This window comes from Gorilla gorilla, chromosome 9 (genome assembly GCF_029281585.2).
Source record: "Gorilla gorilla gorilla isolate KB3781 chromosome 9, NHGRI_mGorGor1-v2.1_pri, whole genome shotgun sequence".
NCBI lineage: Eukaryota > Metazoa > Chordata > Mammalia > Primates > Hominidae > Gorilla > Gorilla gorilla.
In genome coordinates, this window is record NC_073233.2 from 65,741,031 (window position 1) to 65,768,400 (window position 27,370).

General features: G+C 36.6%; 1 protein-coding gene across 1 annotated transcript in view; it reads left to right on the forward strand.

Annotated features, from left to right (window-relative positions):
- The window catches only part of OR9Q1 (olfactory receptor family 9 subfamily Q member 1), a 151,926-nt gene that overhangs the window by 45,376 nt on the left and 79,180 nt on the right, over nt 1-27,370 (forward strand). The gene's annotated exons all lie outside the window — the stretch shown is intronic.

The following is a 27,370-nucleotide window of genomic DNA, read 5'->3' on the forward strand; positions in this document are numbered from 1 at the left end:
TGAGTGAGAACATGCAGTGTTTGGTTTTTTATTCCTGTGTTAGTTTGCTGAGAATGATGTCTTCCAGCTTCATCCATGTCCTTGCAAAGGACATGAACTCATTCTTTTTTATGGCTGCATAGTAGTCCATGGTGTATATGTGCCACATTTTCTTTATCTAGTCTATCATTGATGAGCATTTGGGTTTGCTATTGTAAATTGTGTTGCAATAGTCTTTGCTATTATAAATAGTGCTGCAATAAACATATGTGTGCATGTGTCTTTAAAGTAGAATGATTTATCATCCTTTGGGTATATACTCAGTAATGGGATTGTTGAGTCAAATGGTATTTCTAGTTCTAGATCCTTGAGGAATCACCACACTCTCCACTTCCTCTCCAGCATCTGTTGTTTCCTGACTTTTTAATGATTACCATTCTAATTGGTGTGAGATGGTATCTCATTGTGGTTTTGATTTGCATTTCTGTAATGACCAGTGATGATGAGCTTGTTTTCATATGTTTGTTGGCCACATAAATGTCTTCTTTTGAGAAGTGTGTTCATATCCTTTGCCCACTTTTTGATGGAGTTGTTTTTTTTTCTTGTAAATTTGTTTAAGTTCCTTGTAGATTCTGGATATTAGACTTTTGTCGGATGGATAGATTGCAACAATTTTCTCCCATTCTGTAGTTTGCCTTTTCACTCTGATGATATTTCCCTTTGCTGTGCAGAAGTTCTTTAGTTTAATTAGATCCCATTTGTCAATTCTGGCTTTTGTTACAATTGTTTTCGGTGTTTTAGTCATGAAGTCTTTGCCCATGCCTGTGTCCTGAGTGGTATTACCTAGGTTTTCTTCTAGGATTTTTATGGTTTTAGGTTTTGCATTGAAGTCTTTAATCCATCTTGAGTTAATTTTTGTATAAGGTGTAAGGAAGGGGTCCAGTTTCAGTTTTCTGCATATGGTTAACCAGTTTTCCCAACACTATTTAATAGGGAATCCTTTCTCCATTTCTTGTTTTTGTCAGGTTTGTCAAAGATCAGATGGTTTTAGATGTGTGGTGTTATTTCTGAGGCCTCTGTTCTGTTCCTTTGGTCTGTATATCTGTTTTGGTACCAGTACCATGCTGTTTTGGTTACTGTAGCCTTGTAGTATAGTTTGAAGTCAGGTAGCATGATGCCTCTGGCTTTGTTCTTTTTGCTTAAGATTGTCTTGGCTCTATGGGATATTTTTTGCTTCCATATGAAATTTAAAGTAGTTTTTTTCTAATTCTGTGAAGAAAGTCAATGGTAGCTTGATGGGAGTAGCAATGAATCTATAAATTACCTTGGGCAGTATGGCCATTTTCATGATATTGATTCTTCCTATCCAGGAGCATGGAATGTTTTTCCATTTGTTTGTGTCCTCTGTCATTTCCTTGAGCAGTGGTTTTTAGTTCTCCTTGAAGAGGTCCTTCACGTCCCTTGTAAGTTGTATTCCTAGGGATTTTATTCTCTAGCGAAGACTTTATTAAAGCAGACAGAACTTCAGGAGCTGCCATGAGCAGCAGACACCTGTTTAGGGTGCATGGCAGGTGTGCCCCCCAAATCCATACATTGAAACCTGATCACCAACATGATGGTGTTAGGAGGTGGAAACTTTGGGAGGTGCTTAGGTCATGATAGCAGAACCTTGATGAATGGAATTAGTTCCTTTCTGAAAGAGGCTTCAGGGAGCTGCCGGTCCCTTTCTTTGACTTGAAGGCACAGCGAGAAGGTGCCACCTATGAACAAGAAAGTGGGCCTTCACCAGACATGGAATCTGCTAGCACCTTGATCTTTGACTTCCTAGACTTCAGAACTATTAGAAGTAAACTTCTGTTGTTTAAAAGCCACCCAGTTTATGGCATTTTGTTACAGCAGCCTAAAGAGGCTAAGACAAGTGATGGCATGGGATGCAGGTAATTGCATCCAATGATCATGGGCCAGAATCAGTGTGATCCAGTCTCTTCTTTTAATAATTATGATTACTAAAGGAATCATCACTTACTACCTCTGTACCAAGTACTGGATATGCATTAACTCAGGGATCAACAATCTATGACCCATAGTACAAATCTAGCCTGCTGCCTGTTATAAGTCTATTTCAATACAGTCACACTTGTTTGTTTATGTATTGCCCCATGGCTGCTTTCTCACTAGAATGGCAGACATGAGTACCTGTGAGAATGATCATTTGGCCTGAAAAGCCTAAAATGTTTACTCTCTGGCCCTTTATGGAGAAAACTTTTTGGCCTCTGCTTTAAACCTAACTTTTAGTTTACAAGTAATTTTTTGTTGCTGAATAACAAATTACTACATTTAGCAGCTCAAAGCAACACAAATCTTATAATTTCCATGAGTCAAGAGTCAGCATAGAGGTTATCTGCTCATGGTCTTTCATGACTGAAATCAAGTTTTGTGTGGGACTTCAATCTCATCTGAGGCTCAAGGTCCTCCTCCAAACTCTTTCAGGTTGTTGGTTGAATTCATTTGCCTGCTGTTTGCATAGCTGTGGTGCCCATTTCCTGGCTAGCTGTCAGCCAGGGACTGACTTAGAAGCCACCATTAGGTCCTTGCCATGTGGCCACATCTCTCACAACAAGGCAGCTTACTCCTTCAAGACAAGCAGGAGAATGTGTCTTCTGCTTCAAATCTCTTTTATGGGCTCACCGACTTTTGGCTTATATTCTAAAGGTGAGATAATGACAGAACTTTGAGATACCCACCCAATATATAACTTTAGAACAGTTTTTAATTATTATTATTTCTTTTTTATAGAGATGAGGTCTCACTTTATTGCCAAGGCTGGTCTTGAACTCTTGGGCTCAAGGGATTCTCCTCCCTTGGCCTCCCAAAGTGCTGGGATTACAGGCATGAGACACCATGCCTAGCCTAAGAACAGTTTTAAAATCAATGAAACAATAATTTTAGGAAATGTTATAATTTTAGCTTACTAAACTGATTTTTTCACTATAGAATAAATGAATATATGTGAATCCCTACAGATCCTAAATCTTGAATCATGCAAATAAAATAATTGAAATCTTCCCCTTTTAACACTTAGTGAAAATTTTCAGGATAAAGAGAGTGACAGTTCTGACAAGAGAAGAGATGGGAAGGGAAAAACAGTAGTTCTGGAAACATTAGGTAAGGATGTTTGGACTTGGAGAGGAGTGGTGGAGTAGGGTGGCCAAGATGACTTTAAAAGTCACTTCCAATGTTGAGATTTCTATAACTGTTGGAAAACAGGTTCCAGGAAGGTTCTGAGAGGCTTGGGATAGAGAATAGATTTAAAAAGGCAGACATGAATCAGGTGGAGGAGCAGGATGTTCACAAATGGGAAACAACTGATCTTGCAAGTTTGTCAAGGAGCTACTGGGGAAGTCACATCCTGCTCCTCCTTCAATAGCTTAAAGACTTTAAAAGGAGACTGGTCAAGAAGTTTCAGCTAGAGTTACAGCCTCTCAAAAACCCAGAAATTACCTATGGCCTTTTTGAAGGCAACTTGTATATCCTTCTTTAGACTTTGGATCAAAAGTTCTAGCATAGGAATAAAGATGGTGCAAGTCATGATGCCAACTTGTCTTCTCTCAGTGATTTATCTGAGATACTTCACATGTCTGAAGATGGGGATCCCAAAGGAAGGTCATAGCAGTTAGGTGGGAGGCACAAGTGGATGGATAAAATCTTGGCTTTGCCACTCGATGATTTCATCCTCAAAGCCCTGATGATTAGCAGGTAAGAGATCAGGATGACCCTAGTGCCAGCTATAATCATAAAAGTTGTCAAAGATCACAATAATTATCTTGCTGTTTCCTGAAGTATTTCAAATGAGCTTCAGCAGGGGCAGGTTGTGACAGAATTTGATCTAATTGTCATCACAGAAGAAGCGGGCAAATGTGCAGATGGTGTTGAAAGTGGCTCCTGATAGTCCTCAGGTGTAGGCATTCACCACATTCACCATCAAAACCCAGCATGTCAGCCAGGCATGGTGGCTCATGCCTGTAATCCCAGGACTTTAGGAGGCTGAGGTGGGCAGATCATTTGAGGCCGGGAGTTTGAGACCAGCCTGGTCAACATGGCAAAACCTCATCTTTACTGAAAATACAAAAATTAGCCAGGCATGTGGTGCATGCCTGTAATTCCAGCTACCTGGATGGCTGAGGCATGAGAAACGAGAATCGCTTGAACCCAGGAGGTGGAGGTTGCAGTGAGCGGAGATCGTGCCACTGCACTCCAGCCTGGGTGATGGAATGAGACTCTGAAAAAGAAAAACAACAACGACAACAACAACAAATCCCCACCAAAAAAAAAACCCCAACATGTCTTGAAGTTCATGGCTTGTAGTGTGGGGCAGTGGGCTGCTTATGGTCATTGCTGTTGGCAGGAAACACTAAGTTCCTACACAAATGAAGAAAAAGGACCTCATTGCTTTTATTAGTGGCCATAGGAAATGGTTGTCTTGCCTGTGGCCAGAATGGCCAGGATCTGAGGCATGATGACTGAGGTATCCGAAAGGGTGACATTTGTTAGGAAGAAGTATATAGGGTGAAGAGATGCACATTCACTTGGGTCAGAATGACCCATTCCATATTTCTCAAAATAATGGCGAGGAAGCAACTGAGAAACACTAAGAACAAGGGCAATTCCAACTCTGGGTAATCAGTGAAGTTCATAAACCCATTCACAGAGATGAGATTCTTTTCAGTTGTAGGTTCACTATTGCTTGCTCTCTGAGATTGGAAATAGAATATTACCTCTAGAACTGTGGACAAGGTATTATTCTTCTACAGTAGTTATTGTGAGGATGTCTTAGGCATATCTCAAGGAGAAACTAAATGGTTGCCCTCTAGAAGACCCATCACTGGTATTTTCTCTTGAGCATCTTCTTTCTTTGAAAACATCGAATGGAGCTGATATGGAGCATTGTTCCTGGTTAAAATCCACCTGTTGGCTCATAACTGGAGTCTTCCACAAAGATGACAGACTCTGAGAATCTCAGAATTGGAAAAGACTTGGCAAAGACATTCACCTTACAAGTGTTGAAGCAAGGACAGAAACAGAATTCTTTTAACTCAATCCCATTTCTTTTTCCAGGAGACAGCACTGATCCTTGTAGACCATTTGACTGTTTTGTGATAGAGAACTCGAGGAAAGACTTCCCAAGGAACTCAAGTAAAGGGTGTTTATTCGATGTCAATGCATTGGAAAAGTTCAGCTTCACAGAGGTTGAAGATGCAGGGTAGGTCCTACATCAGGAAGGCCCTAGAGACTACAGCAGAAGGAAGTCAAGGATCTTTGCTTTGGTGTACCACCGCAACCATCACTCAGTTGTACTCTGAGTTCTGAGTGTTTTTTTTTTTTTTTAATCTTGCTGGTGTCATTTCTCTCAATTTTAGGGCTTTGCAAAAAGATTCCTTGGGCTCCTGAAGGAGTTATGGAATGGCTTGAGGAGATCCATTATTATCCAAGTAGTGAGTGAATGAAAAGCGTTCTAAAATAAATTAAAATTATATAGTTTTTAGAGTATTCATTAATCAGTAAATTGAATTTTTATATTGGTAGAGCTCTAAAATAGTTCGTAGGAGATTGCAAAAGTGGCCACAATACCTTGAAGCAACTCTCATCAAAAGACTGAATTTATCTCTCCATTTCTTGAAACTGCATGGTCTCATGACTTACTTTGATAGAGTGTGGTGGAAGTGATGTCATGTCAGTTGTAGCTCTAGGCCTCAAAAGGCTTTCAGCCTGCTGTTTTTGCCTTTTTGGAATCATGAGAATGCCATGTGAATGAGCCTGGATAGCTTACTGGAGAACAGGAAACCATGAGAAAAGGTGCCCCAGTTGCCTCAGTTGTAACAGATGAAGTCATTATTGACCATTCAGGCTCATACATATGGACAATTCAGGCTCATACCTGGCAGAGAACTACAGGCAAATGAGCATATCCAACCAATATCAGCCAAGTCACTCAGACCAGAACTGCCCAGCTGAGCCAACACAAACTGCTGACTTGTAGAATAGTGAGTTAAGTGAATGGTTGTTGGTTAAACCCACTGTTTTTTAAGTTTTAAGTTACGCAGCAAAGAGTAATAAATACCTAGTTCTACAAAAACGATTTTCTTTTTCTAAAATGTCAACTTTTATTTTAGATATGGGGGTACATGTGCAGGCTTGTTACATGGGTATATTGCACCCAGGTAGTGAGCATAGCACCCAATAGGTAGTTTTTCAACCCACACCCTCTCCTCCCTTCCCCCACTAGTAGTCTGCAGTGTCTATTGTTCCATTGTTTATGTCCATGTGTGCTCAATGTTTAGCTCCCATTTATGCATGAGAATATGTGGTATTCAGTTTTTTCTTCCTGTGTTAATTTGCTTAGGATCATGGCTGCCTGCTGCATCCATGTTGCGGCAAGGGACATGATTTTATTCTTTCTTTGGGCTGCATAGGATTCCATGGTGCATATATACCACATTAAAAAAAATCCACTTCACTGTTGATGGGCACCCACATTGATTTCCTGTCTTTGTATTGTGCATAGTGCTGTAATGAACTTATGAGTGTATGTGTCTTTTTGGTAGGACAATTTATATTCTTTTGGGTAGATACCTAATAGTGGGATTGCTGGCTTGAATGGTAGTTCTACTTTTAGTTCCTTGAGAAATCTCCAAACTGCTTTCCACTGTGGCTGAACTAATTTACATTTCCACCAATGCATATAAGCATTCCCTTTTCTCCACAGCCTCACCGGCATTTGTTGTTTTTTGACTTTTTAATAATAACTATTCTGACTGGTGTGTGATGGTATCACATTGAGGTTTTTGATTTGCATTTCTCAGATGATTAGTGATGATTAGCATTTTTCCATACATTTGTTGACTGCTTGTATGTCTCCATCTGAGAAATGTCTGCTCGTGTCCTTTGACCATTTTTTAAAATTATACTTTAAGTTCTAGGGTACACGTGCACAACCTGCAGGTTTGTCACATAGGTATACATGTGCCATGTTGGTTTGCTGCACCCATCGACTTGTCATTTACATTAGGTATTTCTCCTAATGCTATCCCTCCCCTTGTCCCCCACCCCCCGACAGGCCCCGGTGTGTGATGTTTCCCGTCCTGTGTCCATGTGTTCTCATTGTTCATCTCCCACCTATGAATGAGAACATGTGGTGTTTGGTTTTCTGTCCTTGTGATAGTTTGCTTAGAATGATGGTTTCCAGCTTCATCCATGTCCCTACAAAGGACATGAACTCATCCTTTTTTGTGGCTGCATAGTATTCCATGGTGTATATGTGCCACATTTTCTTAATCCAGTCTATCACTGAAAGACATTTGGGTTGGTTCCAGGTCTTTGCTATTGTGAATAGTGCCGCAATAAACATATGTGTGCATGTGTCTTTATAGTTGCATGATTTATCATCCTTTGGGTATATACTCAGTAACGGGATTGCTGGGTCAAATGGTATTTCTAGTTCTAGATCCCTGAGGAATCACCACACTGTCTTCCACAGTGATTGAAATAATTTACACTCCCACCAGCAGTGTAAAAGTGTTCCTATTTCTCCATGTCCTCTCCAGCATCTGTTGTTCCTTGAGTTTTTAATGATCACCATTCTAACTGGCGTGAGATGGTATCTCATTGTGGTTTTGATTTGCATTTCTCTAATGACCAGTGATGATGAGCTTGTTTTCATATGTTTGTTGGCTGCATAAATGTCTTCTTTTGAGCAGTGTCTGTTCATATCCTTTGCCTACTTTTTGATGGGGTTGTTTGTTTTTTTCTTGTAAATTTGCCTAAGTTCTTTGTACATTCTGGATATTAGCCCTTTGTCAGATGGGTAGATTGCAAAGATTTTTTCCCATTCTGTAGGTTGCCTGTTCACTCTGATGATAGTTTCTTTTTTCTTTCTTTTTTTTTTTTTTTTACTTTTGTTGACTTTATCGACCTAAATAATATGCTATTAATGTAGTCAACATTTACATTGGCTTTCTTAAGATATTAGTTACAGTGTTGACTTAAATTGACCTTTCTGTCAGATAAAATGATCAGGGCATTTTTAAGAAACATTTTGTATTGTTAAGTTAGGTCTTCTTCGTTTATGCAGCCAAAAGACACATGAAAAAATGCTCATCATCACTTGCCATGAGAGAAATGCAAATCAAAACCACAATGAGATACTATCTCACACCAGTTAGAATGGCAATCATTAAAAAGTCAGGAAACAACAGGTGCTGGAGAGGATGTGGAGAAATAGGAACACTTTTACACTGTTGGTGGGACTGTAAACTAGTTCAACCATTGTGGAAGTCTGTGTGGCGATTCCTCAAGGATCTAGAACTAGAAATACCATTTGACCCAGCCATCCCATTACTGGGTATATACCCAAAGGACTATAAATCATGCTGCTCTAAAGACACATGCACACGTATGTTTATCGCGGCACTATTCACAGTAGCAAAGACTTGGAACCAACCCAAATGTCCAACAATGATAGACTGGATTAAGAAAATGAGGCACATACACACCACGGAATACTATGCAGCCATAAAAAATGATGAGTTCATGTCCTTTGTAGGGACATGGATGAAATTGGAAATCATCATCCTCAGTAAACTATCGCAAGGACAAAAAACCAAACACTGCATGTTCTCACTCATAGATGGGAATTGAACAATGAGAACACATGGACACAGGAAGGGGATCATCACACTCTGGGGCCTGTTGTGGGGTAGGGGGAGGGGGGAGGGATATCATTAGGAGATATACCTAATGCTAAATGATGAGTTAATGGGTGCAGCACACCAGCATGGCACATGTATACATATGTAACTAACCTGTACATTGTGCACATGTACCCTAAAACTTAAAGTATAATAATAATAATAATAATAATAATAATAATAAAAGTTTGGTCTTCTTTTTTTAAATTTTATTATTATTATGCTTTAAGTTTTAGGGTACATGTGCACAATGTGCAGGTTAGTTATATATGTATACATGTGCCATGCTGGTGTGCTGCACCCATTAACTCGTCATTTAGCATTAGGTATATCTCCTAAAGCTATCCCTCCCCCCTTCCCCCCCACCAGCAACAGTCCCCAGAGTGTGATGATAGTTTCTTTTGCTATGCAGAAGCTCTTTAGTTTAATTAGATCCCATTTGTCTATTTTGGCTTTTGTTGCCATTTCTTTTGGTGTTTTAGTCATGAAGTCTTTGCCCATGCCTATGTCTTGAATGGTGTCGCCTAGGTTTTCTTCTAGAGTTTTTATGGTGTTAAGTCTTACATTTAAGTCTTTAATCCATCTTTTAATTTTTGTATGTGGTTTAAGGAAGGGATCCAGTTTCAGTTTTCTGCATATGGCTAGCCAGTTTTCCCAGCACCATTTATTAAATAGGGAATCCTTTCCCCATTGCTTGTTTTTGCCTTTGACCATTTTTTAATGGGGTTATTTGTTTTCTGCTTGTTGATTTGTTTCTGTTCCTTATAAATTCTAAATATTAGCCCTTTGTCGATGTATATTTGTGAGTATTTCTCCCATTCTGTAGGTTGTCTGTTTACTGTGTCGATAGTTTCTTTTGCTGCGCAGAAGCTCTTTCATTTAATTAGGTCCCACTTGTCAATTTTTGGTTTAATTGCAGTTGTTTTGAGGACTGAGTCATAAATTCTTTCCCAAGGCCAATGTCCAGAGGGTATTTCCTAGGTTCTCTTCTAGATTTTTTTTCTTAAATTTGAGGTCTTACATTTAAGTTTTTAATCCATCTTGAGTTAATTTTTGTATATGCTGAAAGGTAAGGGTCCAGTTTCATTCTTCTGCATATGGCTAGCCAGTTATCCCAGCACCATTTATCGAATAGGGAATCTTTTCCTCATTGCTTGTTTCTGTTGATTTTGTTGAAGATCACATGGTTGTAGGTGTGTGGATTTACTTCTGGGTTCACTATTCTGTTCCACTGGTCTATGTGTCTGGTTTTGTACCAGTACCATGCTGTTTTGGTTACTATAGCCTAATGGCATAGTTTGAAGTCGGGTAGTGTTATGTCTCCAGCTTTGTTCATTTTACATATGGTTGCTTTGACCATTTGGTCTGTTTTTTTCTTCCATATGAATTTTAGAATAGGTTTTTCTAATTCTGTGAAGAATGATGTTGATAGTTTGATAAGAATAACATTGAATCTGTAGATCGCTTTGGGCTGTATGGCCACTTTAATGATACCGATTTTCCCAATCCATGAGCATGGAATGTTTTTCCATTTATCTGTGTCATCTATAATTTCTTTCAGGAGTGTTTTGTGGTTCTATTTGTAGAGCTCTTTCACCTCCTTTATTAGCGGTATTCGTAGGTATTTCATTTTCTTTGTGGTTATTATAAATGGGATATGTTCTTAATTTGACTCCTAGCCTGGATATTATTAGACGTGCTACTGATTTTTGTACATCCATTTTGTATCTTGAAACATTATTAAAATAGTTTATCAGCCCTATTAGCATTTGTACATCTTTAGATGTACAAACAACTGGTACCAATCCTGCTGAAGCTATTCTAAAAAATGGAGGAGGAGGGACTCCTCCCTAACTGATTATATGAAGCTGGCATCAGCCTAATATCAAAGTCTGACAGAGACTAAAGGGAAAAAGAAAACTTCAGGCCAATATCCCCTATGAATATGCATGCATAAATCCTCAAGAAAATACTAGCAAACTGAATTCAGCAGCACATCAAAAAGTTAATACACCATGATCAAGTAGGCTTTATTCCTGGGTTGCAAGGCTGGTTCGACATACACAAATCAATAAATGTGATTCATCACATAAACAGAATGAAAGGCAAAAATCATGTGATCATCTCAATAAATGCAGAAAAAGCTTTCTATAAAATGCAACATCCTTTCATGATAGAAACCCTCAACAGACTAGGCATCAAAGGAACATACCTCAAAATAATAAGAGCCATCTTTGACAAACCCACAGCCAACATCACACTGAATGGGAAAAAGCTGGAACCATTCCCCTTGAGAACTGGAACAAGATAAGGATGCCCACTGTCACCATTCCTATTCAACACAGCACTGGAATTCCTAGCCAGAGCAATCAGGCAAGAGAAAGAGATAAAAGGCATCCAAACCGGAAAAGAAGAAGTAAAACTATCTCTCTTCACTGATGATATGATTCTATACTTAGAAAACCCTAAAAACTATTTTCAAAAATAAAACAACATAAGTCCATGTATGTTGAAGCAAAGCACCTTATATTGATTCTCTGATTATTAAGCATAATTATAATTTAATTATTTAATCGGTTTCTTAGTCATCTGCTTCTAATATTGTGTTAGAATTTTTCAGAATAACACATTTTTCTTTATGGTCTTATTTCTGAAAACAGCTTTGTTGAGGTATAATTAATAGACAATAAAAACTATTTAATGTATATGATGAGTTTGACATATATATACCTGTGAGACCATCACCACAATCAAGGCAATCAATGTATTAATCATCTCCAAAAGTTCCTTTTGTCTCTTGGTGAGAGTTTTTTGTTTTTCGATGGTAAAAATCCTTAACATAAAATCTACTCTTTTAACAAAATTTTAAATACCCAATATCATATTTAAATTGTAGGCACTCTCTTGTACAGCAGATTTCTGTAAGTTATTCATCTTGTTTCTGAAACTTTATGCCCGTTGAGCAAAAACTCCTTATTTCCTCTCCCCAAAAACCTGGGCAAATACCTTTCTATTCTATGCTTCTATAAATTTGACTACTTTGGATATCTTATATAAGTGAAATCAAGTAGTATTATTTTTATTCTTTTTCAAAAAATTATGTGCACTGTCCCTCAAATTTGGATTTTATGTTTGATAAATATAAAACTAATAATCTTCAATGGACTCTTTACTATAGACCATAATATTTTTAAAAATGTCATTGACATTGGGGTGACATCAGTAAGATGGAAGAATAGATGGTCAAACACATTTATCCCCCACAATAACAAGAACCCTGCACCCATCCACAGGCAAAAGTGTTTTTGTGGGAGCCTTGGAATTTAGGTAGGAGGTTGTAAAGCCCTGGTGGATCCTAGGATGGTCTGAGTGGAGACCAACACCCAGGTTGCAGACTTGCTTGGCTACAGCTCTGTTTGGCCTTGAACCTGCTACTGAAACAATTTGCCAAGAGCTTCAGGAGGAATCATGCACACTAATGCCTTGGCAGACAGACAACACACAGACTGGGAGAAAATATTTGCAAATCATACATCATATCAAGGGCTAGATAATATCTAAAAACGTAAGGAACTCAAATAACTCAATAGCAAAAAACCAAATAACCCAATTAAAACATGGAAAAAGGACCAAAATACACATTTCTCAAAAGAAGACATACAAATGACCAACAGATATGTGAAAAAATATTCATCATCGCTAATCATTAGGTAAATAAAAAGTGAAACCACAATGAAATATCACCTCGCACCTGTTAGAAAAGATATTAAAAAGATAAAAGATGAGTTTTCGTGAGGGTTTGGAGAAAGGGACCCCTTGTGCACTGTTGGTGGTAATGTAAATGAATACAGCCATTATGGAAAACAGTATTGGAAGTTTCTCAAAAAATGAAAAATAGAATTGCTATGTAATCCAGCAATCTCATTTCTGGATATATAACCAAAGGAATTGAAATCAGTATCTTAAAAAAAGTCTACCATCCCATGTTCATTGAATCATTCTTCACAATAGCTCAGATATGGAAACAACCTAAGTGTCCATCATCAAATAAATGGATAAAGAAAATATGGCACATATATACAATGGAATACTATACAGCCCTAAAAAAGAAAAATAATTTAAAATTTGTGACGACATGAGTGAAACTTGAGGACATTTATGCTAAGTGAAATAAGCTAGGCACAGAAACAAAAATACCACATTTGTATGTGGAATCTAAAAAGGTAAAATTCATAGAAATAGAGAGTAGAATAGTGATTATCAGAGGCTGGGAGAAGGGAGTAAATGGGGAAAAGGGAGATATTGTTTTAAGAGTACAAAATTTCAGTTAGGAGGAATAAGATTTAGTGACCTATTGCACAGAATGGTGACTATAATGAATAATAACGCATTATAGATTTCAAAATTGCTTTAACAATAGATTTTAAATTTCACCACGAAAATGAAAAATATGTGAGGGAATGAATTCGTTCATTAGATTGGTTTAATAATTCTGCAGCATAAACATGTATCAAAACACCACATTGTACTCCAGAAATATATAATATATAAATTATTGTTAATCAATTGAAAATAGACTATCAGACAAGAAAAATAAAAAATGTCATTTTCGAAGTATAACATTCAGAAAAATTCATATCTATATGAATTTTTACAAATTTAATGCATCTAAATCAAGACTCAATACATCATCAATCTCTGAAACCTCTCTTGTGCACCCTTCCATTGATTATTCCCCCAATACTAATAGCATTGATTAGTTTACTTGCTTTTTTCCTTTATATACCTGGAATCATACAGTATGAAGTCATTTGTGTCTAATTCCTCTCACTCAATGTTATGTTAGTGAGATTCATTCAGATGATTGTAGTAAACTATTATATTTTAAAATGGAAGCACTACTTTCTCATCATAGAGGTATTTAATAAGCTCTAAGTACATTTTGTTAAATGAAACGAAGGATATTCTTCTTAATTAATTTTTATCTTACTTTAAGTTCTGGGATACATGTGCAGAACGTGCAGGTTTGTTACATAGGTATACATGTGCCGTGGTGGTTTGCTGCACCCGTCAACTCATCATCTAGATTTTAAGCCCAGCATGCATTAGCTATTTGTCCTAATGCTCTCCCTCCCCTTGCCCCCCACCCTCTGACAGGCCCCGGTGTGTGAGGTTCCCCTCCCTGTGTCCATATGTTCTCATTGTTCAACTCCCACTTATGAGTGAGAACATGTGTTGTTTGGTTTTCTGTTCCTGTGTTAGTTTGCTGAGAATGATAGCTTCCAGCTTCATCCATGTCCCTACAAAGGACATGAAGTCTTTCTTTTTTTTTTTGAGATGGAGTCTCACTCTGTTACCTAGGTTGGAGTGTAGTGGTGTGATCTCATTTACTGCAACCTCTGCCTCCTGGGTTCACGCAATTCTTGTGCCTCAGCCTCCGAGTATCTGGGATTACAGGGGCACACCTGTAGAGACAGGGTTTTACCATGTTGGCCAGGATGGTTTCGAACTCCTGACCTCAAATGATCCACCTGCCTTGGCCTCCCAAAGTGCTGGGAGTACAGGCATGAGCCACCGCACCCGGCCTGACATGAACTCATTCTTTTTGATGGCTGCATAGTATTCCATGGTGTATATGTGCCACATTTTCTTAATGCAGTCTATCATTGATGAGCATTTGGGTTGGTTCCAAGTCTTTCCTATTGTAAATAGTGCTGCAATAAACCTATGTGTGCATGTGTCTTTATAGTAGAATGATTAATAATCCTTTGGGTATATACCCAGTAATGGGATTGCTGGGTCAAATGGTATTTCTGGTTCTAGATCCTTGAGGAATTGCCACACTGTCTTCCATAATAGGTGAACTAATTTACAGTCCCATCAATAGTGTAAAAGCATTCCTATTTCTCCACAGCCTCACCAGCATCTGTTGTTTCCTGACTTTTTAATAATTGCCATTCTAACTGGCATGAGATGGTATCTCATTGTGGTTTTGATTTGCATTTCTCCAATGACCGGTGATGATGAGCTTTTGTTCATAGGTTTGTTGGCCGCATAAATGTCTTCTTTGGAGAAGGGTCTGTTCATATCCTTTACCCACTTTTTGATGGGATTGTTTTTTTTTTTTCTTGTAAATTTGTTTACGTTCCTTGTAGATTCTGGATATCAGACTTTTGTCAGAAGGGTAGCTTGCTAAAATTTTCTCTCATTTGGTAGGTTGCCTGTTCACTCTGATGATATTTTCTTTTGCTGTGCAGAAGCTCTTTAGTTTAATTAAATCCCATTTGTCAATTTGTCAATTTTGGCTTTTGTTGCAATTGCTTTTTTTGTTTGTTTGTTTGAGACGGAGTTTCGCTCTTGTTGCCCAGGTTGGAATGCAATGTCATGATCTTGGCTAACTGCAACCTCCACCTCATGGGTTCAAGTGATTCTCCTGCCTCATCCTCCTGAGTAGCTGGGATTACAGGTGCCCGTCACCAGGCCCAGCTAATTTTTTTTATTTTTAGTAGAGATGGGGTTTCATCATGTTGGCCAGACTGATCTCAAAATCCTGACCTCAGGTGATTCACCCACCTCAGCTTCCCAAAGTGTTGGGATTACAAGCGTGAGCCACCATGCCCAGCCGTTGCAATTGCATTTAGTGTTTTAGTCGTTGAAGTCTTTTCCCATGCCTATGTCCTCAATAATATTGCCTAGGTTTTCTTCTAGCGTTTTTATGGTTTTGGGTTTTACATTTAAGTCTTTAACCTATCTTGAGTTAATTTTTGTACAAGGTGTAAGAAAGGGATCCAGTTTCAATTTTTTGCATATGGCTAGCCAGTTTTCCCAGCACCATTTATTACATAGGGAATCCTTTCCCCATTGCTTGATTTTTGTCAGGTTTGTCGAAGGTCAGATGGCTGTAGATGTGTATGTATGGTGTTAATTCTAAGGTCTCTGTTCTGTTCCATTGGTCTATATATCTGTTTTGGTACCAGTACCATGCTTTTTGATTACTGTAGCCTTGTAGTATAGTTTGAAGTCAGGTAGCATGATGCCTCCAGATTTGTTCTTTTTGCTTAGGATTGTCTTTGCTATGCAGGCTCTTTTCTGGTTCCATATGAAATTTAAAGTAGTTTTTTTCTAATTCTGTGAAGAAAGTCAACTGTTGCTTGATGGGGATAGCACTGAATCTATAAATTACTTTGGGCAGTATGGCTATTTTCATGATATTGATTCTTCCTATCCATGATCATGGAATGTTTTTACATTTGTTTGTGTCCTCTCTTATTTCCTTGAGCAGTGGTTTGTAGTTCTTGAAAAAGTCCTTCACATCCTTTGTAAGTTGGGTTCCTAGGTATTTGATTCTCTTTGTTGCAATTGTGAATGGGAGTTCAGTTATGATTTGGCTGTTTGTCTGTTATTCGTGCATAGGATTGTTTGTGATTTTTGCACATTGATTTTGTATCCCAAGACTTTGCTGAAGTTACTTATCAGCTTAAGGAGATTTTGGGCTGAGATGATGGGATTTTCTAAATATACAATCATGTCATCTGCAAACAGAGACAATTCAACTTCCTCTCTTCCTATTTCAATACCCCTTATTTCTTTCTCTTGCCTGATTGCGCTGGTCAGGACTTTCAATACTATGTTGAATAGGAGTGGTGAGAGAGGGCATCCTTGTCTTGTGCCAGTTTTCAAAGGGAATGCTTCCAGCTTTTGCCCATTCAGTTGGCTACAGTTGGCTGTGGTTTTGTCATAAATAGCTCTTATTATTTTGAGATACGTTCCATCAATACCTAGTTTATTGAGTGTTTTAGCATAAAGGGTGTTGAATTTTATCAAAGACCTTATCTGCTTCTATTGAGATAATTATTTGGTTTTTGTCATTGGTTCTGTTTATGTGATGGATTACATTTATTGATTTGCATATGTTGAACCAGCCTTGCATCCCAGGTATGAAGTCGACTTGATCGTGGTGGATAAGCTTTTTGATGTGCTGCTGGATTTGGTTTGCCAGTATTTTATTGCAGATTTTTGCATCAATATTCACCAGGTACATTGCCCTGAAATTTTCTTTTTTTTGTCGTGTGTCTGCCAGATTTTGGTATCAGGATGATGTTGGCCTCATAAAATGAGTTAGGGAGGAGTCCCTGTTTTTCTGTTGTTTGGAATAGTTTTAGAAGGAATGGTACCAGCTCCTTTTTGTACCTCTGGTAGAATTTGCTTGTGAATCCATCTGGTCCTGGGCATTTTTTTGTTGGTAGGCTATTAATTACTGCCTCAATTTCAGAACTTGTTATTGGTCTATTCAGGGATTCAACTTCTTTCTGGTTTAGTCTTTGGAGGGTGTATGTGTCCAGGAATTTATCCATTTCTTCTAGATTTTCTAGTTTATTTGCATAGAGGTATTTATAGCATTCTCTGATGGTAGTTTGTATTTCTGTGGGATCGGTGGTGATATCCCCTTTATCATTTTACATTGTGTCTATTCGATTCTTCTTTTTTCTTCATTATTCTAGTGAGTAGTCCATCTATTTTGTTAATTTTTTTTAAAAAAAAACAAGCTCCAGGATTCATTGATTTTTTGAAGGGTTTTTTGTGTCTCTATCTCCTTCAGTTCTGCTCTGATCTTAGTTATTTCTCACCTTCTGCTAGCTTTTGAATGTGTTTGCTCTTGCTTCTCTAGTTCTTTTACTTGTGATGTTAGGCTATTGATTTTAGATCGTTCCAGCTTTCTGTTGTAGGCATTTAGTGCTATAAATTTGCTTTTTAACAGTACTTTAGCTGTGTTCCAGAGATTCTGGTATGTTGTCTCTTTGTTCTCACTGGTCTCAAAGAACTTATTTGTTTCTACCTTAATTTTGTTATTTCCCCAGTACTCATTCAGGAGCAGGTTGTTCAATTTCCATGTAGTTGTGTGGTTTTGAGTAATTTTCTTAATCCTGAGTTCTAATTTGGTTGTACTGTGGTCTGAGAGACTGTTTGTTATGATTTCTGCACTTTTGCATTTACTGAGGAGTGTTTTACTTCTAATTATGTGGTCAATTTTTGAATATGTGCAATGTGATGCTGAGAAGAATGTATATTCTGTTGATTTGGGGTGGAGAGTTCTGTAGATGTCTATTAGGCCCTCTTGGTGCAGAGCTGAATTCAAGTCCTAAGTATCCTTGTTAATTTTCTGTCTTATTGATCTAATATTGACAGTGAGGTGTTAAAGTTTCCCAGTATTATTGTATGAGAGTCTAAGTCTCTTTGTATGTCTCTAAGACTTGTTTTATGAATCTGTGTACTCCTGTATTGGGTGCATATATGTATTTAGGATAGTTAGCTCTTGTTGTTGCATTGATCCCTTTACCATTATGTAATACCCTTCTTTGTCTTTTTTGATCTTTCTTGGTTTAAAGTCTGTTCTATCAGAGACTAGGATTGCAACGCTTGCCTTTTTTTTTTTTTTTTTTGCTTTCCATTTGCTTGGTAAATATTCCTCCATCCCTTTATTTTGAGCCTATGTGTTTCTTTGCATGTGAGATGGGTCTCCTGAATACAGCACACCAATGGGTCTTGCCTCTTTATCCAATTTGCCAGTCTGTGTCTCTTAATTGGGGCATTTAGCCCATTTACATTTAAGGTTAATATTGTTATGTATGAATTTGACCCTGTCATCATGATTCTAGCTGGTTATTTTGCACATTAGTTGATGCAGTTTCTTCATAGTGTCATATATTTTTGTGTGTTTTTTAGAGTGGCTGTTACCAGTTTTTCCTTTCCACATTTAGTGCTTTTTAAATGAAGGATATTCTTAATTCTAATTTTTTTTTACACTGAACTGTAAAAAATTTTCAGCTTCTGTATTTTTGATGTGCAATTTTTTTGGTTTCCAGTTAGAATGTTTTTCATTAATTTTATAAGACAAAATAATAATATATATTTTGAATGTTTCATCAAATTTAGATATGAAAAAATGATTGTGGCTATCAACTATTTTATTTTAATTCAAAATATAAGTTCATTCAATTAAAATTGGGAACTATATCAAAAGATACAGTTTTCTTGCTACAAGTCAATATATTCTAAGCCACAATTATGCATTTTCAGAATTACATGTTATGCACTGCTTTTGCTTCTTTTTTTGTTTCTCCTTTTTATACAGGGGATAAATTTCGACGCTTTCCAGTTTGCAAGATCAGTTTTCAATATTTGGAATTTGCTAATGTCTTCAAAATTTGAATGTTTTTGTGCTTTATTTACCACAAGTTGTGATAAAAGACTAAAGATTTCTAACTGATTTTGAAGAAAATACAACTAGAATTTTGAGAAAATGTTCACGAGTGGGTTCAATACTATTGTAGGTTAGTTACAGAGTCATATTTTAAAAGCTTAAACACTTCTCCAGTCCTGTGGATTAGAGGCAGGAAAGCAGCAATGAGTTGCAGAACTGCCCTGCAGAAGGGTTTATTGTTTATTTTTGTTTTTTTTTGGTATCTAATTTCATGTTGATAAAAAAATTTGGTAACTCAACTTCTCTAACTCTGTGTATTCTAAAAATGTTTGTAAATTTCAGCAATTATAGCTTCTATTTTGATGGAAAGACAATCATAACTTGTTTAGATGCACTTCAAAATTATGCATACCGCACTGATTCCAAATATATATATTTCATAGATTTCATAATTCAATAAAAATATTTTTTATCGTGATGTTATATTTCACTGAAATTTGAATTTAAAATATTTACAAACTATACATCTGACAGAGGACTAATATCCAGAATTTACGAGGAACTCAAACAACTCAACAACAAAAAATATACCAAATAATTCCATTAAAAAGTGGGCTAAAAGCCTGAACAGACATTTTTCAAAGGAAAACATACAAATGACCAACAAGCATGTGAAAAAATGTTCAACATCACTAATCATCAGAGAAATGCAAATTAAAACCACAGTCAAATATTGTCTCATACCATTCTGAATGGCCACTATTAAAAAGGCACTCTTTGGGAGACAGAGGCAGGCGGATCACGAGGTCAGGAGATTGAGACTGTACTGGCTAACACGGTGAAACCTTGTCTCTACTAAAAATACAAAAAATTCGCTGGGCATGGTGGTGGGTGCCTGTAGTCCCAGCTACTCGGAAGGCTGAGGCAGGAGAATTGCTTGAACCCAGTAGGTGGAGGTTGCAGTGAGCCAAGATCACACCATTGCACTCCAGCCTGGATGACAGAGCGAGACTTCATCTCAAAAAAAACAAAAAACAAAAAACAAAAAATAACAGATATTGGCAAGGGTGCAGAGAAAAGGAAATGCTTATACACTATTAGTGTGAATGTAAATTAGCACAACCTCTAGAAAAATACATGAAGATTTCTCAAAGAACTAAAAATAGCACTATCATTTGATCTAGCAATCCCACTACTGGATATCTACCCAAAGGAAAAGAAATAATTACATCAAAAATATACCTGCACTCATATGTTTATCACAGCGCTATTCACAAAAACAAAGCTATGGAATAAACCTAAGTGTTCATTGACGTATGACTGAACTAAAAATGTGGTATATATATACACAAAGGAATACTACTCAGCTATAAAAAGGATGAAGTCATGTCTTTTGCAGTGACATGGATGGAACTGGAGGCCATTATCTTAAACTAAGCAAGTCAGTCACAGAAAGACAAATACTGAATGTTCTTACTTATAAACGGGAGATAAATAATGTGTACCCATAGACATAGACTGTGGAATGATAGACATTGGGGACTTGGAAGGGTGGGTGTGGTGAGAGCAGAATGGATGATTGAAAATTACTTAGTACAAATTATTCAGGTGATGTATACTCTAAAAGCCCCAATTTCACTGCTACACAATCTATCCACATAACAAAAATTACACATGTACCTTTTAAGTTTATATAATACCGCCCTCAAAATACATCTGCAACAAAACAGTGTTGTTTCTAAGGTTGATGTTTTTCAGCTGAATTTAAATACTCACAATAATGTCAGATATGTTATCTTTGACAGAATGAACTTTCAACCACTTTACTTTGAATTGAATGCAAAAATCAAATTATTGGAATAACTTAAATGATTTTCTGTTAGAAACATTTAATGATATGTTATATGACTGTCACCATTTCACTGTGTCCAAAATATTATTTTTGCTATTAGAACCAATATTTTACTAAGTATTGCTTTATTCTTTTTGTACACAAAAAATTGAAATTAAAAAATCAACAAAATTGCCTTTGATTTCAATGAAAAGTCATGGTTCACAGAATGACATATAAACACACCTGCTATAGTTGTGTTTTAAATCTTTATCATCAGGCAGAGTCTTTGAAAGCAAATCCTCGTGCATCTTCAACAGATTTTTATCTTCTAGTTTTCAAATCCTCATGGACATTACTATTACTTCCACAAGGGATGACAGACTCTGACAAACATTTTGTGCAAAATACATGTTCGTCAATTTTGTTGAGTAACATGCACTTCTATTTCTTGAGTTTACTGCTATTGAGAGTGTTTATTGCAAAATTACAAAAGGTTACCAAACAAAATATATTGCTGTGGCTTTGTATCATGCAAAAACTGACCAAACCACCGTAGCAAGAGCTTTCAAACTACCCTCTAGATTTTCTACAGCAGGGCTTTTTAGTTCTTGTTTTCTGCACATTTTTCATCTATACCTAAAAGCCTGCCAATGCAAAACCTGTCAGCTTTGTGCATCTTCCATGCTATGGCATGGGCCATAATACAACTGGCTGGTATACCAGGTGGCTGCTAGGAGCAGCAGCATAGATATTCTCTTACTGCCACCCTAGACCACAGAAATTAGCCCTCCCTAGATCCTTGTGTCTGATATATACATATTTTTAATAGAGAGCATCTTGTGTGCTTGTATTAGTTCATTCTCCTGTGGCTATGAAGAAATATTCGAGACTGGGTAATTTATAAAGGAAAGAGGTTTAATTGACTCACAGTTCTGCATGGCTGGGGAGGCCTCGTAAACTTATAATCATGGTGGAAGGGGAAGCAAACATGTCTTTTTTCATATGGCAGCAGGAGAGAGAGTGAGTGCTGCATGAAGGGAGAAATCCCTTATAAAACCATCAGATCTCATGAGAACTAGCTCACTATCATGAGAACAGGATGGGTGAAACCACCATCATGATTCAATGATCTCCACCTTGTCCCTCCCATGGTGAGTGGGGATTATGGGAACTACAATTCAAAATGAGATTTGAATGGGGACACAAAGCAAAACCATATCAGTGCTCTCTTAAGAAAAGAGATTTTAGTCTGGAAAGAATCAGGAAAATCAGATAAGATATGATTGATTTGTCTTTTAGACTTAAATATGCATCAGAGTGACAACTCTGTTCCATGCATACATGTCTCACACCATACTAGGTCTCAGCATGGTAGAAGCTGGAGGTATAAACTGAAAGTTACAAAACTAATAATAAAAAAAATGAAAAATTTGGGACAAATGTTACATTGACTGGAATGCCTGGACAACATATGTATTTAAAGACTATTCTGGAAAGCCATGAAATTGTAAATATGCTTTTCCCTCCCTCTCTTTCTTTATCCCTCATTTTCTCTCTCTCTCCTCCCTCTTCCTTTCCTTTTTTTTTTTTTTTTCAGGAGAACCGACTACCAAATACAGGTTTTCTGTTTTACGCTGACAGCACTTTATTGAGGTATAATTTACATACAGTAAAATACATTAATCTTACATGTATAGCTGAATGAATTTAAAAATTATGTATGCATGCATATCACCACCACACAGATCAAAATATTAAAGATTTCTGCACTCCAGAAAATCCCTTCCTGTCCCTGTCCAGACAATCATTCTTCCTCCACCCTCCACAGACAACCGCTATTCTGACATCTATGACTATAAATTAGTTTGCCTACTTAAGCTTCGTATAAATGAAATCATGGAGTATGTTCTCTTGTGTTTGGATTCTTTCTTCTTTTGGTAATATATAATGTTTTAATTTTTAGAGATGGAGTCTTGCTGTGTCACCCAGGCTGGAGTGCAGTGGCACTATCAGCTCACTGCAGCCTCTACCTCCTGGGCTTAAGTGATCCTCTCACCTCAGCCTCCTGAGTAGCTGGGACTATAGGCCTGCACCACACACACCGGGCTAATTTTATTTTTTTGAGACAGTCTCACTCTGTCAATCAAGCTGGAATGCAGTGGTGCAATCTTGGCTCACTACAACCTGCGTCTTCCAGGTTCAAACAATTCTCCTGCCTCAGCCTCCTGAGTAGATGAGATTCCAGTTGCCCATTACCATGGCTGGCTAATTTTTGTATTTGTACTAGAGACAGGGATTTACCATGTTAGCCAGGCTCGTCTCGAACTCCTGACCTCAAGTGATCCATCTGCCTTGGCCTCCCAAAGTGCTGGGATTAGAGGTGTGAGCCACTGTGCCCTGCCTAATTTTTAAATATTTTTTGTAGAGATGGGGGTCTCACCATGTTGCTCAGGTTGGTCTCAAACTCCCATCTTTAAAGGATCCTCCATCTTGGCCTTCTAAAGTGCTGGGATTACAAGTGTGAGTCACTGCACCCGGCCTTGGCTTCTTTCATTCAACATAATACTTTTTGAGATTTGCCCATGTCGTTGTATGTATAAATATGAATATTCTACAGTTTGTTTATCCATTATTCTGTCCATACACATTTGGGTTGTCTTCAGTGTTGAGCTGTTGTGAATCAAGCTTCTGAGGACATTCTTATAAAAGCCTTTTTGAATGAGTATGTGCATTCATTTCTCTTGCATATATACTAAGGAAAAGGAATTACTGGGGCATAGGTTAGATGTGTATTTAACACTATAAGAAACTGGCAAATACTTTCCAATGTCATACAATTTTGTACGGACCATGCCAAGTGTTGGAAGCCATACGAAGAAACTGTAACTCTCTATTGTTGTTGTAATGTCAAATGTAAAACCATTTTGGAAAATAGTTTGGCAGTTGCTTAAACATTTAAACATTTGTCTACCATAAAACCCTAGGTATTCCACTCCTAGCTATTTGCTCAAGACAAATAAGATGGCATCATATATCCACACAAAGACTTCTGCATGAATGTTCATAGCAGCCATGTTTGTATCAGGCAAAAATGTAAAACAATCTAAATGTTCATCAACAGGTGAATGAGTAAACACATTTTGGTATATCCATTTAAGGAAATTCCATTCAGCAATCAAAAAGAACTAATGATGCATGCAACAACATGGATAAATCCCAAGATAATTGTGCTGAATAAAGCCAAACAAAGATGAGTTAATACTTTTGATTCAATTTGTGTAAAACTGTAAAAAATGCAGAGTGATCGATAATGACACAAAGCAGATAAGCGTTTGTAAGGAAATGGAGCATGGGAGAGAGATGGATTACCAAGTTGCATGAAGAAACTTTTTGGAGTGATGGATATGTCCTTTATGTTGATTATGGTAATTGTGTATATATGTGGCAAAACTCTTTATATCAATTAAAAACTCAATAAAGCTAACTAAAAAAACAAGCTGAACATTGCTCTTTCCTCTTCTATTTTTTGAAGAAATATGTATAGAACTGGCATTTCTTCCTTAAATGTTTGAGAGAAATCATCTGCACCCGGGGTTTTTTATCCCGTCGTGGGGATGGAGTGGGAGTGAAGTGTTCTTAATTATAGATTCAATTTCTTTAACAGGATATATGACTCTTTAACAGATATGTGACTATTCAGATTCTATTTCTTCTTGTTTTAGTTTATGAAAGTTAACTTTATTAAGGAATTTGTTTCTTTTGACTTGTCAAATTTTTTTGTCATGCTAGTTACAATATCTCATATTTTATGATATCAATAGAATCTGTAGTAATGCTCTTTTTCATTTACATTATTGGTAGTTATGCCTTTTACTAATCTTTTCAAGGGACAAAAATTAACTTTGTTGGAGTTTTAAAAATCTATTTTTAGGCTGAGGCAGGAGAATGGCATGAACCCAGGAGGCGGAGCTTGCAGTGAGCCGAAATCGCGTCACTGCACTCCAGCCTGGGCGACAGAGCGAGACTCCGTCTAAAATAAACAAATAAATAAATAAATAAATAAATAATCTATTTTTATTAGCAGCTTTGTTGAGGTATAATTGACATTCATCTGTTTTCTGTTTTATTGATGTCTTCTCATTCTTATTTCTTCTTTGATTTTCTTTGGATTTAATTCGATTTTCTTTTTCTAGCTTCTTGAGTCGGAAGCTTGGATCATTGATTCTAGATTTTTCTTTCCTACTACAGTCATTTAGAATTCTAAACACTACTTTAGAATCATCCCATTGAGTTTCATGTTTATTTCACTAGTGTTCATTTTAAAGTATTTTCCTATTCCTATGCATGGTTCATTCATCCATGCATGAGTTATTTAGGAGTGTGTTGTTCAATTTCTTTTTGTTATTAATTACTTGTATTGCTAGTTTCATTCCATTGTGGTAAAATAACATATTTGGTTTGATTTCAATCCTTTGTGATTTATTAAACCTGACCAACATGTGATCCATTTCGGTGAATATTCTATATACACTTGAATGGAATTTGAGGTCTGCTGGTTTGGGATGTAGCATTTCCTATATATCAATTAGGTGAGGTTGCTTAATAGTGTTTTTCAAATCTTATTTATCCTAAATGATTTTTTGCCTACTCTTTCTATAAATTATATATTTCTATACATTATATATAATATATAAAATAATACAATATAAAAATATATAACAATATATAAAACATAATATATAACATAATATATATAAAATATATAACATTATTTCTGTACATTATACCTTATTGTATTTTGAAGCTATGTTATTGGGTGCACAGATATGTAAGGTTGTTATGGTCCATCTGATAAATTCATCATCTTGTCATTATGAAATGTTTTTCTTTATCTCTGGTTATATTATTTGTTCCAAAGTCTCTTTTGTCTAACATTAATATAGGCACCCTGGCTTTCTTATGCTTAGTGTTTGCGTGGCATATAATTTTCCGTTCTTTTATTTTCAACCCATTTGTGTCCTTTTCCTTGAACTGTGTCCCTTGCAAGTAGCATATAGGTGGATCTTATTTTTAATAGTATGGCAGTCTTTGTCTTTTGGTTGATTGGCTTCATCCATTTACATCTAATGAAATTACTGATGTGACCCAGTTTAAGTTTTTTACCTGGGAATTTCCTTTCTATTTGTCACATTTTCTCTTTGTTTTCTTGTTTCTCTTTTCCTTTCTTTTGAATCAATCATGTTTTTTCCTTACTATTTTGTTTTAGCTTGTCTTTTGGCTTTTTAGCCATACTTGTTTGAATCATTTTTTAAAATAGCTGTGCTTAAGTTACAACATACATCCTTTTGGTGACTATCAGCTACTCCCAAATTTAGTTACTTAAAATGACATACACTTATTGACTCGTAATATTTTGTAAATCACATTAGATGGGGTGCCTTAGTTTCTGTTCCACATAGTGTAGGCTGGTTACAAAGCTAGGTGGGCTGGGTTGGCTGGCTCTCCCACGCCAGGTAGTCTCTCATCCTTAAGAATGCTAACCCTTGGAGCAGCATTTCAAGAGAGTGAGAGCAGAAGCTGTAAGTCTTCTTGAGACCTTGGCTCAGAACTCATACAACATCACTTTGCCACATTTATTGTAGACTCTAACTCTCAATGGAAGGATCTCTAGACAGCATATGGCTATTTTTTGTTCATCCCATAGTGGCTGCTCTAAAAATGGCAACACATACCCTTAATTTATTATAGATTGCCTTGAGTTAATTTTATACCATTTCATGTTCAATGTAAAAACTTGCAATGGTATAATTCCGTTCACTTTTTCCCTTTGTCCTTTGTGCTATAATTGTCATATATGTTGCTTTTGTATGTGTTATAAACTTTATCATAAATTGTTATTTTAATTAAACAGTCAGTAGTTCCTTAAAAATTTGAAAAAGCAGTATTTTATGTCACACATGTTTATGCTTTATGGTGTTTTTCCCCTTCCTATAGATAAAAGTGTTCATTTGCCACTATTTCTTTTATATTTATATTTATTTTCTGTATGTTTATATTTATATTTAATATTTCTTATAGTTTGTGTCTACTGAAAACTATTTCTTTCAGCTTCAATTTATCTGAAGATGTCTATTTAGAATTCATTATTGAATTATATTTTTACAGAGTATAGAATTCTAGGTGGTCATCAATGGATGAATGGATGAAGAAAACATGGCATATATACACAACGGAATTTTATATGGCTGTTCATCCATATAAAAGAATGAAATTTTTTCATTTGCAGCAGCATGGATGGAACTGGAGAACGTTGTGTCAAGTAAAATAAGCCAGGCACAGAAAGATAACTATCACATGTTCTCATTCATATGTGGGAGCTAAAAAATTGATATCATGGAGGTAGTGAGTTGAATGGTGGTGGTTATCAGAACCTGAGAAGTGTAGTGGGGTTGGAAGGAAAAGATGGGTTGGTTAATGGGTACAAAAATACAGTTAGATAGAATAATTAACTCCTAGTTTTTGATAACACAATAGAATGACTATACATATATTTATATTTTTATAAATAAATAAACATATATATAGTATTTATATACATATATGAGAAAGAGT